This window comes from Octopus sinensis, linkage group LG1 (assembly GCF_006345805.1).
Source record: "Octopus sinensis linkage group LG1, ASM634580v1, whole genome shotgun sequence".
Lineage (NCBI taxonomy): Eukaryota > Metazoa > Mollusca > Cephalopoda > Octopoda > Octopodidae > Octopus > Octopus sinensis.
Genome location: NC_042997.1, coordinates 121,906,909 through 121,926,748, shown reverse-complemented (window position 1 = coordinate 121,926,748; position 19,840 = coordinate 121,906,909). Strand labels below are relative to the sequence as shown.

Genomic DNA, 19,840 nt, shown 5'->3' with positions numbered 1-19,840 from the left:
GATGTGTGATTTACCGAAAATATATAAGGATTTACTAGATTTTCATTTCTACTTTAGCATTGCAAGAATCTCTTCAAACATATTCTTCATTGGCTTCTAGTAAAACATTCTTTCAAGTTTCATTATAACGCATACGCTATAAATATATACAATAAAATTATATATATATATATATATATATATATATACGGTTTAAGTAATTGAGATTCAAGTGAATTCTAATGAATTCACATGAATATGGTCCTTAACTAGGATGCACCGGAAATCTATATGGTGTTAACCATACGACAAGTGGGGTGATTACAAATAGGAAAAAAGCAACATTTTAATCCATTCTTGTTGCTTTTTTCCTATATATATATGTATATATATGTATATATATTACACAAAAACATAACAAAACCAAGGCTGTGAGGAGTTTTCAGAACATTTATACTGAAAGCGGTATAGATACAGTCTTACAGCTGTTTCTCGGATATTATGGATATCCCTTCATCAGAGATTCTGTGAGATGGTTAAATAGAGGTAAATGGTTGAGCTCAAAATATGGAATTAGTGTGGAAAAGGAGGAGAAAGGGAATATAGAGGGAATTGAAAGTAAAAGTAAAACATTGTAGTTGCAGTTCCATTATTCAAGTAAAGTAGTGTACAGAAGTGGTAAAAAAGTTTCCTGTACATGGTAAATTCCAAAAGTAACTCATGTTTAGTCATGTCTAAGAATGGAGCCGCGGATTCTGTGTTGCTCATTCGAAGGGTTTTTGTGGTGTGAATGAAAATTTGTGAATGCATCGGGAAACATCATATGATATATATATATATATATATATATATATATATATATATATATATAATTGCTAAACAAGACGTCAAGCATTAAGGCAAAGCAAACATCTCACGTCTTATTCAATATTATTATAGGAGGAAATTCAAAATCTTACACCTCTTTCTGGGATATCCCAGAGTATGGGATATACCGTCATCAGAGACAAATAGAGGGAAAAATATGGAATGGAGAGCATAGAGGAAAGGCGTAAAAAATAAGGAGATGGGAAGAGAGAAGAAAAAAAGCATAAAAATTCATAGTTCAACTTCCCGAAGTTATAGAAACGAGAGCATGAGTCCTTAAGTGCAATCCTGCGTAGATCCATGCGCATAAGTTCTTAGGCGCAATTCTTCGTAGATCCATGTGGGTTAAAGTCCGTGATTTAGTAGACATCCCAAGAAAAATTCGTGAACAAATCAATGAGTTTAAAACTCGTTCAAATATAAGGAGAATATCAATTCCACGTCACTAGCCAGCCACATACACCATCTAATTAATAGCAAAAAAATAGAGTCCAGGACCAACACTCCAGTTGTGGACTTTGCTTAAAAGAAGCTCTCAAAATTCTAACCTAGACCTCAACACAATTGCTTAATAAATACAATGAGGCCTTCAGAACGTGTAAGCACAAATTCTTCCACACGTTTAAAATCTTTCATAAATCTAAATGTAAACTCACCCCCACCCACATACAAACCCTTATGATCATTAACACATACCCCTTCTATATCTCTATAGCTCTTATTTCTACCTTATGTCTTACCTCTCTTCTATCTACCTTCGCTCACCACACTATGAGATAAATATTAATTCTTTAATTTATCCTTAATTTATTTTTAAATCTTTACCCAATAAATCCTCTACTATTAACCCCTAACTCTAACTGAAACTCATAAATAACTTAACATTCAAGAAGTTCTTCCTTCCTGGACTACCTACGCACACATAACCCCATTGCTAAAAATAATTCTACAGTCAGTGACCTTAGCCAAGACGGACACAAGCAATTACTACCAAATTTTCTCCCCAACAACTTTAAACATTGAGACTACTAGACATCTACTACTCTCTTTAAATTCCTTTCATTTCGCTCTGTTGTTTTATTCTATGTTCCTCTACCTTCTCATCCTCTCTCTTATCTTCTCGGCTACCCCGTACACAATTCTTAGACAATATACACTTATGCACCTTACTTTATCCTATAGCCCAGGGGTCTCCAAAGTATGGCCCGCGGGCCGGATTCGGCCCGCCAAGGTTTTTAATCCGGCCCGCCGAGCTGTCCTCCAAAATTATAAAACAAATGTCGAAAAACAAGCCTTGCCGAAATCATACAAAAACATATATACTTTACACCCCTTTTAATACGTTTGACAAATATAGTACAGCAAATAGACGCAAGACGACGCTAATTGATTTGCCATCAATTAATGTCTTTAAATTGCGCCGGCGAATTAAAAATTTATACACTAAACTTTAGTGTAAATATAGGTTCTTTTCCACTCCCCCGTTTTAACTGACCCATCAGAACCACCATAAAATGAATTAACTTCGCTATGGAGCTACCTATCATTCATCTTAGATAATAGGCGATTGTCAGTGAGATGGATGGTGCTGCTTACAATGAAGCAGAGATTCAATTTCTAGCTTTATTGATGTCGCAGAAAAGTCAACCTATTCCGTCAACTGTCGAGAGAGCAGATACGACAAGTATGACGTTAATAACAGTCCCGTGCCTAGTATAATAAAAGAAGACAAATATCGATTTATCGATGTTACCTACATCTCACGAGCGATGAATAGAGAGGGTTGAGCCTGACGTTGTGTGGTGGTTTCTAATCCTGGTGCAGTCGCCAATCAGCGTGGAGTAAAGTTCGATGCGCATTCCGTCAGTCAGCACAGACTTGGCGTTTTCGTTGTGCACAAGTGTGAGTCATTTGTCGTCGTCGCTGCCGAAGTGAATGCACGTATCGAGTGACCTGTGAATATTGTTTTTACTTGTTTCGTCCTTTTACATATATCGTCGAGCAAAATCTGTCGACCCATGGTAAAAATGTTAGCTCAAGGAAGAAAACGAAAAATCGACTCTGAGTGTAGAGTTTTTAAGGAACAATGGAACATAGACTATTTTGTCATAGAGTCAAACAACAAGGCACTATGCGTTATATGCACCGACACAATTGCAGTACTTAAAGAGTACAACATTCGGAGACATTATGAAGAAAAGCATTCATCACAGTACTACCAATTCATTGGACAGCTACGTAAAGAGAAATTTGACAAATTAAAGAAGAATTTATCATCAATGCAGTTTTTTTTCAAGAAGAAGGCTGTAGAAAAAGAGAGAGCAACAAGAGCAAGCTTCCATGTTGCTAACCTTTTGGCGAAGAAGGTAAGCCATTTACAGATGGTGAACTTATTAAAAAGTGCTTGAATGAGGTAGCTAAGGTAATGTGTCCAGAAAACGTAGATTTATTTTCCGCAATTAGTCTTTCTGCGAACACTGTTGCTCGTAGGGTTGAACATATTGAAAGAAATATTAAATCACAGCTAAAAGACAAAGCCAGCAAGTTTGTATGCTTTTCTGTTGCACTTGATGAGTCAATTGATGTATCAGACGCATCCCAATTGTTATTGTTCATCAGAGGAATAAATGCCAATTTTGAGATTACTGAGGAACTTGTATCTGTGCACAGCATGCATGGAACAACAACAGGCATATATATTTTTAGAGAAGTGGAAAAGTCAGTGGCTGAGTATAATTTGGAATGGAAAAAACTAAAATGCATAACAACAGATGGTGGCAGAAATATGTGTGGAACCAAAAAGGGCTTAGTTGGGCAAATTAACAAAGTAATTGAGAATTCCGGTGGATTGAAACCTTTGGTATTGCATTGTATTCTTCATCAGCAAGCACTGTGTGGAAAGCATCTTGATTTATCATCTGTATTAGATCCTGTGATTTCCACTGTTAACTACATAAGATCTCATGGACTCAAACATCGCCAATTTCGTGATTTCTTGGAGGAAATGAATGCTGAGTTTCCAGACCTACCTTACTATACTTCAGTAAGATGGCTTAGCTATGGAAAAATTCTGGCTAGATTTTTTGAGCTTCGAACTGAAATTGAAATATTTTAAATGAGAAAAACCATTCACAGGTGTTGCTCAAAGACAGTGAATGGCTCTGGAAATTAGCATTTTCAGCCGATTTAACTATGCATCTCAATGATTTCAACCTACGGATACAAGGTGAAACTTCACTCATCTGTGATTTGTACTCAAAGGTGAAAGCTTTTCGTAAGAAATTAATACTATTTGAAAGTCAGTTAACAAGAAGCTGCTTTACTCATTTTTCACGATGTGACAAATATAGACAGGAAGCTGCCACTCCATTTCCAAACTTGTTTGCTCAAGATGTCATTTTAGCTTTGAAACAACAGTTTGAAGAACGTTTTTCTGATCTTGATGCATGTTCTTCAAAACTAAGAATTTTTGAAAATCCATTTAACTCTGTTATTGGAGACTTACCTTCTGAGTTACAAATGGAAGTTATTGATTTGCAATCCAATGACATCCTGAAGGACAAATATAAAGAGGGAAATTTGATTGAATTCTACAAATGCCTTCCATCCGACCAATTTCTTCATTTAAGGAGGTTTGCCTGTGAATTCATTTCAGTTTTTGGCACCACATATTTGTGTGAGAAGACTTTTTCAAAGATGAAATACACAAAATCCTGCTACAGATCACAATTGTCTGATGAACATTTAAATGCATTGCTTGTTATTGGAACCACTCATTTTGAACCTCAGTTGGACAAAATTTTGTCAGAAATGAAACAATTTCATGTTTCCCCTATTAATCAAAGTTAAAAAAAAACATGTTAATTGTTACTGATATTATATACATTGTGATTATGTACTGAATAAATAACCTTTTTTAATTATTAATTCACTATTTATTTATATTATTTTGGTAAAATAAATAATTTAGAACCTTGGCCCCCGTAGCTTTAAAAATTCAGCAATGTGGCCCTCCGCTGGAAAACTTTGGAGACCCCTGCTATAGCCAATTCTTACAATCCCCCCCTACCTCACTTTATCTACTTCTCTTTCTATTTCTTTTCTTTTCTGTACTTTTACCAATTAACAGCCACTGCCGCTACCATTCTGTTATTGAACGTTGATATATTCACGTCTTTTTCTTGGTATGTCTATCATATTAGGGCTTTAACCCACATGGATATACAAAGAATTGCACCTAAAGACTTATGCTCATGGATCTACGCAGGATTGCACCTAAGGACTCATTTTCTAGTGTCTATAACTTCGGGAAGTTGAACAATGAACTTTTATGATTTTTTCTTCTCTCTTTCCGTCCCCTTATTCTTTTACACTCTTCCTCTATGTTATCATCTTATTAATATATACCATTCTCGTTTTCCATATTTCTTTTTGCTCTATTTGTCTCTGATGACGGAATATCCTATATTCGGGGATATTCCAGAAACAGTTGTCAGATTTTAAATTTCTTCCTATAATAATATTTTATATGACTGCAGATATTTGCCTTGTCTTAGCGTTTGACGTCCTGTTTAACAATTATAAATCCACTGCATCGGAAATCTGCAATGGCACTATAACTAATGCCTCGGCTATAACCTTGGAGCCCCAGTAATCCGTTACAGCACTAACCTAACGTACCCAATCGTTTAGATCACCTGTGAACTAAACCCCCATACTTTGTATATATATATATATATATATCTATATATATATATATATATATCTATATATATAACACACACACACATATATATATTCACATATGTGTGTATGTATATTCATTACATAAGTATGTGCCGACAGGTTGAGTGTAAAAGCCGTCAGGTGTGACGTTAATCCCTTTCCAAATGTACAATAATTTTCAGTCTACTCTCAAAATTGTGACACTATGTCATTCAGTAGGAAAATATTCCATTGTATTCCTTAAACTTGCTTTCAAATAATAATCTCAAATTAATACACACGTCTATCTATCCATCTGTCTGTCTGTCTGTCTGTCTGTCTGTCTGTCTATCTATCTATCTATCTATCTATCTATATATCTATCTATCTATCTATCTATCTATCTATCTATCTATCTATCTATCTATCTCTCTCTCTCTCTCTCTCTCTCTCTATATGTATATATATATATATATATATATATATATATATATATTTATATATAGAGGGCATTATACATACATGCCAGAAGGCATTATACATACATGCCACACGCTAAGAGGGACAATTAGTCATTTCTACCAAAAATATTACTAATTCCACCGAATGCAATTTTTCAAAGTAAGACATTTAAAAAATATAGACCTGTATCACAGTGATTTCATACTTACGTATTCATCAGCAGGCCTGAATGCATTATAAATAAACGACCCTGCCCCGCTTAAGCCGATCAGCTAACTGATCAACATCAACGAAGCACATGGGTGAGTTTACATATATTACATCCGGATAAATGGCAAACTTTTACGAATTGCATTTCGGGAGAGAAAAGTTTTTTCGGAATAAAAATTTAGCAATTAAGGACAACTACTTAATAAGGAAAACTTAACAAGAAATTGTCAGGTAGATAGCGTGAAAACCTCATAAGAGAAAAATTCGAAAATAATTATTTCTTATTGAACATATTAATTTATATATAGAGGGCATTATACATACATGCCAGAAGGCATTATACATACATGCCACACGCTAAGAGGGACAATTAGTCATTTCTACCAAAAATATTACTAATCCCACCGAATGCAATTTTTCAAAGTAAGACATTTAAAAAATATAGACCTGTATCACAGTGATTTCATACTTACGTATTCATCAGCAGGCCTGAATGCATTATAAATAAACGACCCTGCCCCGCTTAAGCCGATCAGCTAACTGATCAACATCAACGAAGCACATGAATACGTAAGTATGAAATCACTGTGATACAGGTCTATATTTTTTAAATGTCTTACTTTGAAAAATTGCATTCGGTGGGATTAGTAATATTTTTGGTAGAAATGACTAATTGTCCCTCTCAGCGTGTGGCATGTATGTATAATGCCCTCTGGCATGTATGTATAATGCCCTCTATATATAAATTAATATGTTCAATAAGAAATAATTATTTTCGAAATTTTTTCTCTTATGAGGTTTTCACGCTATCTACCTGACAATTTCTTGTTAAGTTTTCCTTATTAAGTAGTTGTCCTTAATTGCTAAATTTATATATATATATATATCGCATTTTGAATTTGTTTATATATATATATATATAATATATATATATATATATATTATATATATATATCTGTCTATCTATCTGTAAGTTGTATATATGTCTGTCTATCAACCTATCTGTATATGCAAGACTTATATATACAAAATTTTATGTATCATGATGTCAGTAAAATTTAATATATAATCATATATAAATATATGGAACACACACTTTTCGTGCCATCCAAGTTACCACGGTATTTGTTTGTTTTTGATGTATGTTATGTAAAAGACTATCACCAGATATCAGAAAATTGTCCTTTTGATTACATTACTTTTGTTTTCGTAAGAAGTATACATTGTAAGACATTTCACATATCACACCATAATTCATGAAATATTCACACTTCTGTATGATAACCTTCTGTATGGTATTTTCTGTTAACGTCTGTCATTTCCTCTTATACGATTGCTTTCAAGTATTTTAAAAATATATTTTAAACTAAAATATATTCGAATAAAGCTAAGGAAACTCAATTATTAATATTCAAACTCATCCTTCCAACACTATTAATATTTGCAGTCAGCTAGCTCCGTCAATAGTGTTCTAGCATGCTGCAAGGAATGTCAGAGGTAGTAATATGACCGATTTATTAATGTGGCAGTACAATAAATATAAACCATTGCAGTCTTTTATCACCAACATCGCACTTTCTCAAACTGTTGTAGATTATTTTATGCAGTTTTCTAATAAACAATTTTGAACAGCAGTTGCTTTTTAACAACAAATACGCTCAGGAAGGATCGGTTCAATACATCTGCTAAATACAAGCAAACTCTAAATGACTTATTATTCTGATCATCAGTTTTACTGCACATGTCTTAACTGCGGCAAAAACTTCAACAAGGTCAACCATAGAAATTTGTGGCATAAATTGATGGACATTAGCATGATTGGAATATTGGAATTCTGTTTTAGATCAAAGGAGCGTTACGCGGAACGTCTGTGCTTATTACCTAAATAGAAAATTGAATTACTGCTCGGCACAATCTTGGTCCTAAGTTGTTTCTCCTGATGTTGACAGACATAGATAAAAACTACTCAATAAGCTACAGTGAGCATGTTGGCACTATAGAGATAAACTTAAGTTCAACAGATAGAATGAGATTTGTGCACTTCCAAAAGAGCTGTGGCAAATTTTTATACCCTCCCTTACAGAAAATTAATCACCAATAATTGTTCTACTTCATTTCAAACAGGTAAATAGTTGCAATCTCTAAGAACGTTCGTGATCTTGGCAGAGCTATGACTGCACACTTCTCTAAATATATTCATACTTACAATCTTGTTATAAACTGTGGAGATCCCAGTTACTGAGAATTATAACAAAAACAACTAGAGTAAGCGTTTGTTTTGGACTACGGTTCGTAAACATGCGCTCCCCGCAGGCCATCTCTTAACCAGAAACTGCGGAGATTCTGAACCATGTTTTTCCCTATAAAATATACAAATTCAAAGACTAGAACAACGCTTCTGAGCAATGTAAAGCTGACAAGACCCAAACATGGATGTTTACAGAAAATCGGTTTATTAAGATATGGCATACAAGACTGAACAAAAGAAAGGTGAATGGGATGAACTCTGTTACCTGGTCTCATATCCAGAAACATATACCCCAACAGTTTCGCGTTTATGTCTCTGCAGCAGGCTAAATGTCTCGCTTAAAGTGTATGTAAAAATGTTCGCAAACGCTTATAAAAAGCATATCATTGCATTGCTATATAACATACAGGATGATGCATGTGCAAGGTGCTGCAAACGAAGCAGGGTAATCTCTACCAATTTCTTAGTCGTCCAAATAGAAACACTATGTACTGTATATTGGCAAACATAACAAAACGATGTTACAGCTCTGGAACTGTGCAGAAACGCAATGGAAGACGCAGAATATTGAAATCTTAGTCGGTGCTACAGCATGGCCTATGCCGTGGAGGCTCACAAAAAGTATAGTACTGGAAAAGTCATGAGGAAATTTGTACACGGACATTTGAATATAAATGTATGTAAAAATGTATCTATATATTCGTTTGTATGTAAGCATGCATTTGTGTGTGTGTGTGTGTGTGTGTGTGTGTGTGTATGTGTGTGTGTGTGTGTGTGTGTGCGTATGACATGTTTTTTCTTTCATATTTTGAGAAATTCTTCGGTGAATTCAAATCTGTCACTAACAAAGTGACAAGTCTTTTTTGTTTGAATGATGACAGTTCTAAGGATTTAGAAACATGTGATTGTGTGCTATTTTGTTAATGTATGTCAATCTATGTTTGCATGGTAGTGTTTCTGAATGTTTGAATACTGCTGACAACACTTAGGCAATGAATGTGCATATCTCTTTTGTGCAGAAGTATCGGCTTCAGCTTTTGGTTGTGTGAGCGTGCGTGTATATATATATATATATATATATATGCACACAATCGTATATTGTTTTAATTCACGCACACACACATATAGCTAGCTAGCTAGATGGATGGATAGATAGATAGATAGATGGATGGATTGATAGACAGACAGATAGAGGGATGGATGGATAGACAGACAGATAGATAGATAGATAGATAGATAGATAGATAGATAGATAGATAGATAGATAGATAGATAGATAGATAGATAGATAGATAGATAGATAGATAGAATGTCTGTCTATCTATGCATTTGTGTAAAGAGGCATTTGTAAGAACGTCATTCTCTCTGTCGATACACGCTCATTGCGATGTTTGAGAAGGCAACAGCAGTTTGTTGAAGTATCATCCCTACGAGATAATCTACATATAATGGGAGTGCTGACCTGCCCATATGCCGTAAAATGCGTATAGAAATCGTAAAACAACAGATCTAAATAACCTTCAGTTATATCTTCATCAAGTTACATGATCCTCTATGTCTAACAAAAGCTTATGCATCGGCCATCGTGTTGCTGCATCTTTGAAATGGCTGATATAACTTTTACAATGCTTCATTCTGGCCAGATACATTTTGAATGCAATTTTGACCAGGAGGGTGCCTAATAGGATTGGAACCCAGGACCAGTTTCTTTTGAACTGAACCTTTTAACAACTTGCTTATATATTAAACTGATCATCTTAACAACATGGCTATATATAATGAGGAATTATTTTTGTCCTTTCATTTCTAAAATGCTTATCCCTGATAATTTTATAGTTTTAGTTAATTCAAAAGAGATGACATGAAAGAGTTGGGCAGGCAGAGATTGAAAGTGGGAACATTCAGATACTGATGGAATGTGTGTCTGTCCATGTGTTTAAGAGAGAGGAGATAGAGAGAATGAGAGGGGAAAGAGAGAGATATAGAGAGGGAAAGGGGAGAGGGTATAAAAGGAAAGAAATATTAAATCTATAACAAGAGTTATCATCCACACACCATGTCAGTTTATCATTAATAAACCATTTGTTTATCGCAATATTCGAAAAATATTTTCCGCTACATCACGTGATCACGAAATTCTGGTAAATGATATGGTGAATTAGTGATAATATTCGAGGTTAAATTAATGGAAAATGAATGTGAAATAAAGGTGCATGCGTACAAAGATGAAAGCAAACTATCATATCCTAACTGGTCATAAGATTACTTTTCATCAATATAACTATACCATCATCATTATCATCATCATCATCATCACAACTACAACATTAACATCAACATGGAAATAACCATTAGCGGCATGATCATCATGATGATCATCATCATCATTACAACTGCCACCACCTCAACCACCACCAGCACGAAACCACCATCACAACTACGATATTTATCTGCAGCAGCAGAAACCATCACATGCTTACCTTCGCCATCATGCACGCCATTAATTTCACTACTCGCCACCACCACCACCATTGCTAGTAGTAGTAGCAACAACAAGCAGCTAAAGAGGAAGCCAGAGCGGCGAGAAAATGAAGCTGTATCTCCATAAAATGCTAACATTCTGCCTTAAATATTGGAAGGACATATTTAGAGAATGTCGCAGTCTTCGATGTACGACTACGCATGAAGGTCAACAATGGGACGCCGTTCATAATATCTTTTTTGGTGGGGGATGAAAAGCGGCTGAGCACTTTTCTCTTCGTCATCACTTATTCTCTGCCCTTTGTAATCCTCAACATCACTATTCTCTTCCATGACCATCCCCCATCATCCTCATCATCATCCTCCAATCATCAACCGTCATCATCAGCAGTAGCACTATCAGTTACGCCATCTTCGTTCATCACCATCTCTACTAACTTCGTTCATTATTAACACAACGAGCATAATCGTCCTCATCCATGCTCCTCCTCCTCCTCTTCCTCCTCGTCATCATCATCATTATCATCATCATCATCATCACCACAACTATCCTTGTCATCGTCTTTATCATCACCACTACTACTCGTCATCCTCATCCGCCTCTTTCATTACCCTCATCCATCTCCGTCATCATGATAACTACCAAGCACCAGCGTTACTTGTAGTTTAACTAAAAACAAAAAAAAAATAACACCAAAAAATCACTGCAATCGCCCTTAATGTTTTTCTCTATCGTAGATAAAATAATTATATTCTTATGTTCAAACTCCGTTCAAAGTTGAATTCTCGCGTAATCAGTAAAGAAACATTTTAGAATTACGCTCAAAATACAAAAAAGAAAAACAAACAAACAAACAGAATACCACCAACAACAACAAGAACCATAAACCAATAGCTTTTGAAAATTCCTAAAACCTATTAAGAAAAGTCGTTTGATTAAATACAAGTGGCTTTTACATAATTGATGAGTTCATATAGAAAATCATTTCATCTGTAAATTTAATTTAACTTTAAATACATTTTACGATATTCCATGACTTTCTGCAAATTTTGTCTGCGATAACCATATTTGAAGTGATGTTTGAAAAGATAATAACGACTGACGATGATGATGATGATGATTTTCATGGTGAATACATTACGAACACTGCTGTTGTTGTTGTTGCTGCTACTACTACTAACAACAACAACAGTAATAATAATCTTTTCTACTTAATGCACAAGGGGCCAGCTATTTTTCGAGCGGGGTTGATTCGAACCAGTGATCAGCTGGTAGATATTTTATCGAATCCAATTGAATAAAACGTAAAGTAGACCTCGGTGGAATTTGAACTCAGAACATCAAAACGGACGAAATACCGTTAAGCATTTCGCCCGGTGTGATAAGTATTCAAGCTACCTCACCGCCTTAATGATGATGATGATGATAATAATAATAATAATAATCATAATTGTTTCAAATTTTGGCACAAGGCCTGTCATTTCGGGGATAATGTACGTCGATTGCATCGACCTCAGTGTTCAACTGGTACTTATTTTATCGAATCCTGAAGAATGAAAGGCATAGTCGACGTCGGTGGAATTTTAACTCAGATCGTAATGACGGACGCACCGACAAAATGAAATGAGTGGATCAAATAAAAGACAAACGTGAAAATATGCCATGCAAATGACAAATTAGGACAAAGCTCGACTCGTGATAGAGGAAGACCTCCATGAGCAGCGAGTCGAGGAATTGCACTGATCTAAGACTATGCTGAACACATCTTGTCCCAGATGTAAACATAAAGTGATCTCATCCCCTTTGAAAGTCAGAAGAACGAAAATTTTCTGGAGATTTATCGACAGTTGTATCGACTTCAATATTTAAGATAATTTGATTCTTATTTTATCGACCCTGAAAAGATGAGAGCCAAAGTCGACGGCGGTGGAGTTTGAACTCAGAACGGGAGACTGGAAGAAATGTTGCCAAACATTTTGTCCGGCGTACAAAATCCTTCTGTCTACTCGCTGCCTTAATAAATAATGATAATGGTTTCAAATTTTTCCACAAGAGCAGCAATTTTTCGGAAGAGGATGAGTCGGCTACATCGACCCCAGTGTTCAAATGATGCTTATTTTATCGAGCCCAAAACGATGAAAACCAAAGTTGATTACTGCGGAATTTGAACTCAGAACGGATTGACGGGCGAAATGGCATAATCGTTACCAGTGAGGTAACGATTCTATCTGCTCACAGCCTAGATAAAATAACCATTGTAGTAGTAGTAGTAGTAGTAGTAGTAGTAGTAGTAGTAGTAGTAGCAGCAGCAGCAGCAGCAGCAACAATAGCAGTAGTAGTAGGCAAAAACATAATGACCCTTTCTTCATTGATCCCAACAAAGAAGTGTATTTATTTACATACATTGTCATGACCTGGCGCACACCAAGGAGCTAATTATGGTTGGAAACTTTAGTAAACGATGAAATTTCGTTGGCAATGGTGTTTTCGGTGCTTTACAAAATGTTTATATTTGTTTGCACTCCAATTCTTATTTTCAACACTTCTATTTATAAGTTAATCATTGCGCAAAATTTAAGTGTTTACACTTTAGACTGTTTAGTTTTTCACTCCGTCTATTTTCATAAGTCTGTTTCATTGTTTATTTATAATTTCAATGTGTGTTTATCTTCTTGAGATCACGGATATCACCACAGTTTTGAGCATCTCCTCCAGCTAATTCTGAGGCCAGCTTTAGCCACAAATAATAATAATAATAAAAAAATGTTAATAACTAAAATTCTATACAATGCTAAAAACAGTGTTCCGGCGAAATGCATTTTTCACTCCAGGGCAAATGACTGGACGATCATCTTTTCTGAAGACTTTAGTTAGTAATCTGAAAGAAACATTTTTTCCTCGGGCAGTTCTGGAAGATATCTTCTTCGAAGCAAATTTTTCAAACAGCGATATTACCGCCACCACTAACATCAATAATAATAAGAAGAAGAAGAAGAAGAAGAACAACAACAACACAATATACAACACGTTTCTCTGCCCTAGGTGTCAAGAAGACACTCGGTAAGAAATGGAAACGGAATTGAAGGATGGCGCTAATGAAAATAATAATAATAATTATAATAATAATAATAATAATAATAATAATAATCTTTTCTACGCTAGACACAGGGCCCGAAATCTTTGGGGAGGAAGCCAGTCGATTAGATCGACCCCAGTAGGTAACTGGTACTTATTTAATCGACCCCGAAAGGATGAAATGCAAAGTTGACCTCGGCGGAACTTGAATTCAGAACGTAACGGCAGACGAAATACGGCTACGCATTTCGCCCGGCGTGCTAACGTTTCTGCCAGCTAATAATAATAATAATAAGCCTTTGGCTCTCATGGTTTCTGATCTTAACTGATTAGAAGTGTTATCATGTACATTGTTTTGTTATGGTGTAAAAGATGCGCTACAGCAAAACTTTGGCTCAGTAACAGATTTACTTGTTAATTGCTTGATCATTACCAGTTGAACAAGTCCCTTGGTGGCTGACGATATTTAGATATCTGATCACGAGCAGAAGTAGTGGGGGAGCATCATAGCCATGTGTTGAGAGGAATTCTTTAGAGTTTGAATAATTCACCTCTGGAATCATGGGTGTTTCGTTCAATATCCTTAACTAATCTTTATTCAGGGACCTTTTGAACAGGATGGGCTATTCGACCTCAAGAAAATTCTAACTGGTCCCGACTTGCATGATCATGCGTTGTTTATCTTGTTATGAGATCACCATGCCTCACACATATGGTTGTGATGTATGTGCCTGGTTTACTCTTATCAGACGTGGTAGTCATGATGGGTGTATTGGGCTTCTTATAGTTTACCCCAGTGTCACTTCGATGGCATGCGCTGCTCTTTCACTCAACAATAAAAATAGTATTGTCTCTGGCTCCCGAGTCCTGGCTAAGAAGGAATATATGTCACAGACATGATAGAGTTGGGACCTATATACACTGGAAGATATCCCAGTATTGTTGAATGAGAACAGAAAAAGATGGTATAGACATATTTCAAAAAGGCTTCAGAAAACGACAAAACAATCATAGTTTGTGATGTGCCTATACACACAGGCAGAGGTATCATGGTCAAAGGACCGGATATAGTTGTCAGAAACCATAAATGGTAAAGGTGCCATCTAATCAACATATCAAGTCCAGTAGATGACAATGTTTGTATAAAGGAAACGGAGAAACTCTCGAAATAGAAAGATATGGAAATAAATATCAACCAAAAGTGGAACCTAAAAACAGGATCAAACTGTAGGTGCAGTAGGTATGATTAAAAATTTACAGTCAGATATGTAGCCGAAATATCAGGACTTGTGAAGAACCAGAACAATCAATTTTGCTTTTTGATCGATATGAGTATTCTTTGAAATCATAACTCGGCAAAAGAATTTGACTATCTCAGAATATATAAAGACATACTCATTGAAATTGAAAAGAAATTTGGTATCTCAAGGTGGTTACAATACCAGTGATTGTAGGAGCACTACAGGTGATCAAAAAAGGAACTGAAATTTCATGCAATAACTGCAAAAGGTTGGTTTAGCTGGTACGTCACATGTTTTGAAAAGAGCATTATCGATATAAGAACAATTACTCCAAGTTTTGATCCCCCGCCTATATAACTTTATTTCATTTTGGAATTAAACAATGTGGTGTGTTTAGTTTAATGGAACATCAATGTATACAGTGAGTTTTGTTTGCCCTATGAGTCGGGAATACACTGACAGGCCTGACAGAGAGGAACTGGCCTAATTAAAAGCTAACAATAGCCCAAAAGTTCTTGACTAAAAGCCGAAACTGAAGCACTGACTCTCGCTGCACCAGACCAATGCCTGGCTACCCAGAGTAATAAAAAATTAATAACCGATAACACAAAACAATATTACACCATGCAGTGGAAAATACTACAATTGTTTGTGTAAGAGGACATTAATGAGTGAGGTTAGAAATCGAGTCTGTACTGTGAATATTAAAATTTATTAGGTATTACTATAAACAAACGATAGGTGTACCTGTATTTTGCAAAAATACAAGACACATTGACAGATACATGTCTCTTAAAGATCCAAATAAGGGTTGCCATTAACAGTGCTCAGATTTCAAATCATGACACTATGTCACATAATTCTATTCTGAAATTAGAGAGGGTTCTTTAAGCTTTCATTTTCGTGTAACGTAGAGGAGTACACCCACGTGTTTTGAAACCTAAACTTTAACTGAATATAGGCTTCACTTTACATTTATAAAGTAATTTATATATGTGTATATATATATGTGTATATATATATTTATACATACATACATATATATATATATATATATATAATGTATATATATATATGTATATATATAATATGTATGTATATATATATATGTATGTATATATATATGTATGTATATATATATATATATGTATGATATATATATATATGTATGTATATATATATATATGTATGATATATATATATATGTATGTAATATATATATATATGTATGTATATATATATGTATGTATAATATATATGTATATATATATATGTATGTATATATGTATGTATATATATGTATTATATATATATGTATATATATATGATGTATATATATATATATATATATGTATATATATATGTATGTATATATATAATGTATATATATATGTGTATATATATATATATGTATATATATATGTTTATATATATGTATATATATATATATGTAAGTATATGTATATATTATATATATGTAAGTATATGTATATATATATATATGTAAGTATATGTATATATACACATATACGTATATATATATGTATATATATATAAATATATATTTATGAATATATATGTATATATATATATGTATATATATGTATATATATATATATCCATGTATAAGTATGTATGTGAATGCGTGTGTGTGCGTGTATATATATATATATATATATATATATATATATAGCGAGAGAGAGAGAGAGAGAGAGAGAGAGAGAGAGAGAGTATATGCTTTAGGCGTTTTCTGAAACTTGATGTTCTCGTATCAATTAACCTATTGTTCTTTTCATATCTTTACAAAAACGTGGGATGGTTGAGATAAATTACATAAAAACGTAGTAGATTATACTATGCTATTATTAAAATTCTAATGAAGACTAACGAAATAGCATACATTTATAATTGTATAAAATACATATAAAATACATAAAATTCAATACGACATTAATTGAATTGAGATATAATTTAAACTTGGATAATGCAAGCTTGTGGAGAGATATGCAATGAGGAGTGGGACTGAATAAGGGGTCTTGGACCCGAGATCTTCAATATTCAGCCGCTGTTGTCTATACTAAAATGTAATGTAAACTAAAACCTTGGGGATGCTTCTCCTTCATTCTATGATAAATCATTGATACAGCCCTTACCCAACAGCCAATTGCTTGCACCTCTACTGTATATTAATCTTACGCTTTCTGCCTCGTATAATATACATTTAACGTCATTAGTTTAGAGGCCCAACTCTAATCTGAGCGAAATTATAAAGAATTCCACAAGAAAATTCATCCTTCCTTTTGATGAATTGTAACAGCGTAATGTGTTTTACAGTTTCCCTATTTTCATTCTATATCGTCATTTTGTTGTCTTTTACTCCTAAAACATCTGTCACTGTCCACTCTCACTTCTCGCCATCAAAAGTTGATATAGTAGCACCATTAGGATGTGCGCTTTTAACTTTATCTACTTCTGGAATAGAAGGAAGCGGTCTTCTCTCTCATTTCCGGTACTCCTACTAAGAGGAGCAGAATCTTCTGGTTTTGCTTCTGTTCAACATTTGGTCGATGTTTTCGTGAGATACCCGTTGTTGAAAATCCTCAAATAGCTTATCCATCCACATCTTCAATTACTGCACGGCAACTTCCATCACTCAGATTTCTGTTCCTAGAACAAAAAAGGGTCTTGAATATCTTTCTACTCTTTCGTAGTCATTATTATTTGCAAATATATGCAAAGCGATGTTCACGCGCCAATGTTACTACCAATGACCTTGACATTCATCCGTGTTTTGTACTGTGGTAGAAATATATTCACAGGTGTCTCACTGTTCTCAGCATATCGTTCCATCACTAAAAAAAAAAAAAACATGCAGACACTACTATACGTATGGGCAAGATACTGTTCCACACCGAACCTTATTCAAATCGTTTTTTGAAGATGTGATAAAAACATCCTACTCAAAACCTTAATGTAGAGCAGTATTAATATTTTTCGTTGCCGGCTCTTGGACAAATTCGTTTGGCAGGAAAACAGACACTTCTGTGACAAGCCACCGCCAAATTTGTTTCTCTGACTGGACATTGTCTACACGACAAGTTACCTTATTGGATATTCGCAATGTGTCGCAGTTGTTCTTTTGTTGCTGTTGGTTTTCATAAATGAGTCATAAAAACAAAAAGAAGAGAAATACTTCTTGATTGTTTCAAAATGTTTGTTCAGTATTTTAGCATTTTGTTTTTCATTCATTGTATTTCTTGTGAAATTTCCATCCATCTGTCAAAGATTATTTTTAAGACAGTGTTTTTTCTTTTTCCTGCCTTTAACCTCTCAACGCGGAGTATAGGCCAGTTATAATTGAATTCCATGTCGCGTAATTTTTCGCTTCTGTACTTATACTCTGCCTTGAATGTCCCCCTTTCTCTAGTTCCTTTTGTGTTGATCTACGCCACGAGTTCTTAGGCTTACCTCTCTTTCTATATCCATCCGGATTCCACCGTAAAGCACTTTTCGCTACATTTGGTGTGTCTTTTCTAATTGTGCTACCAATCCACTTTCAGATTTTCTTAAATATTTGCTCCCTAATCGAAACTTGATTTGTTCTTTGCCATAGCTCCATATTGCTTATGTGTTCGGGTCATCTAATTTTAAGAGAGTGTTACAAATATTTTCTGTTGAGCATCAAGTAACAACACGAGTATTCATAAGCATGTTTTTCGTAACTTAATTCGGCGAAAGATGTATCCTCACTCCCTATTCTTTGAAATAATTGAATCGCATCAGCAGAAGTAAAAGAAAAAAACATAACGTAGACTATTATGAGGCTTGTATTAATAATAATTGTAATAATTCACTCTAATTTTGGAACAAAAGCCACAACGTTTGAGGGGAGGGGGAAAGTCGATTACATGGATCCTAGTAATTTACTAATATTTTTAATGCATCCATCTCCTGAGATCAATAAGATAGTTGGTGTCAACAGCATTTGAACTCAGAACATGAAGAACCGGAAGAAATGTTGCTACGCAATCAGTCCGAAGCGCTAACGTTCCTACAGTTTTATTACTGCTACAATAACAACAACAACAACAACAACAACAACAATAATAATAATAATAATAATAATAATAATAATAATAATAATAATAATAATAACTCTTTCTGCTATAGGCATAATGCCTGAAATTTCGGCGGAAGAGACTAATTCATTACACTCGTACTTATTTTATCGACTCCGAAAGGACGAAAAGCAAAGTCGACTTCCGTGGAATTTGAACTCAGAAAGTAAAGACGGACGAATGCCGTTAAACATTTCTCCTGGCGTACTAACGACTCTACCAGCTCACCGCACGAATAATAATAATAATAATAATAATAATAATAATAATAATAATAATAATAATAATAATAATATTAATAATAACAACAACAACAACAACAACAACAACAACAACAACAAAAACAACGGTTTGAAAGTTTGGCTCAAGATGAGCAAGTCTGGGGGAGAGGTATCTAGCATTCCTGGGGTCCGGTGCTCAACAGGTGCTTATTTTATCGGTCTCGAAAGGATGA

The 19,840-nt window shown here is 34.6% G+C and overlaps 1 protein-coding gene across 1 annotated transcript in view; it reads left to right on the top strand.

Annotated features, from left to right (window-relative positions):
* LOC115216511 (glutamate receptor-like) overlaps window positions 1–19,840 on the top strand; it is a 701,885-nt gene that overhangs the window by 525,291 nt on the left and 156,754 nt on the right. The window lies entirely within an intron of this gene.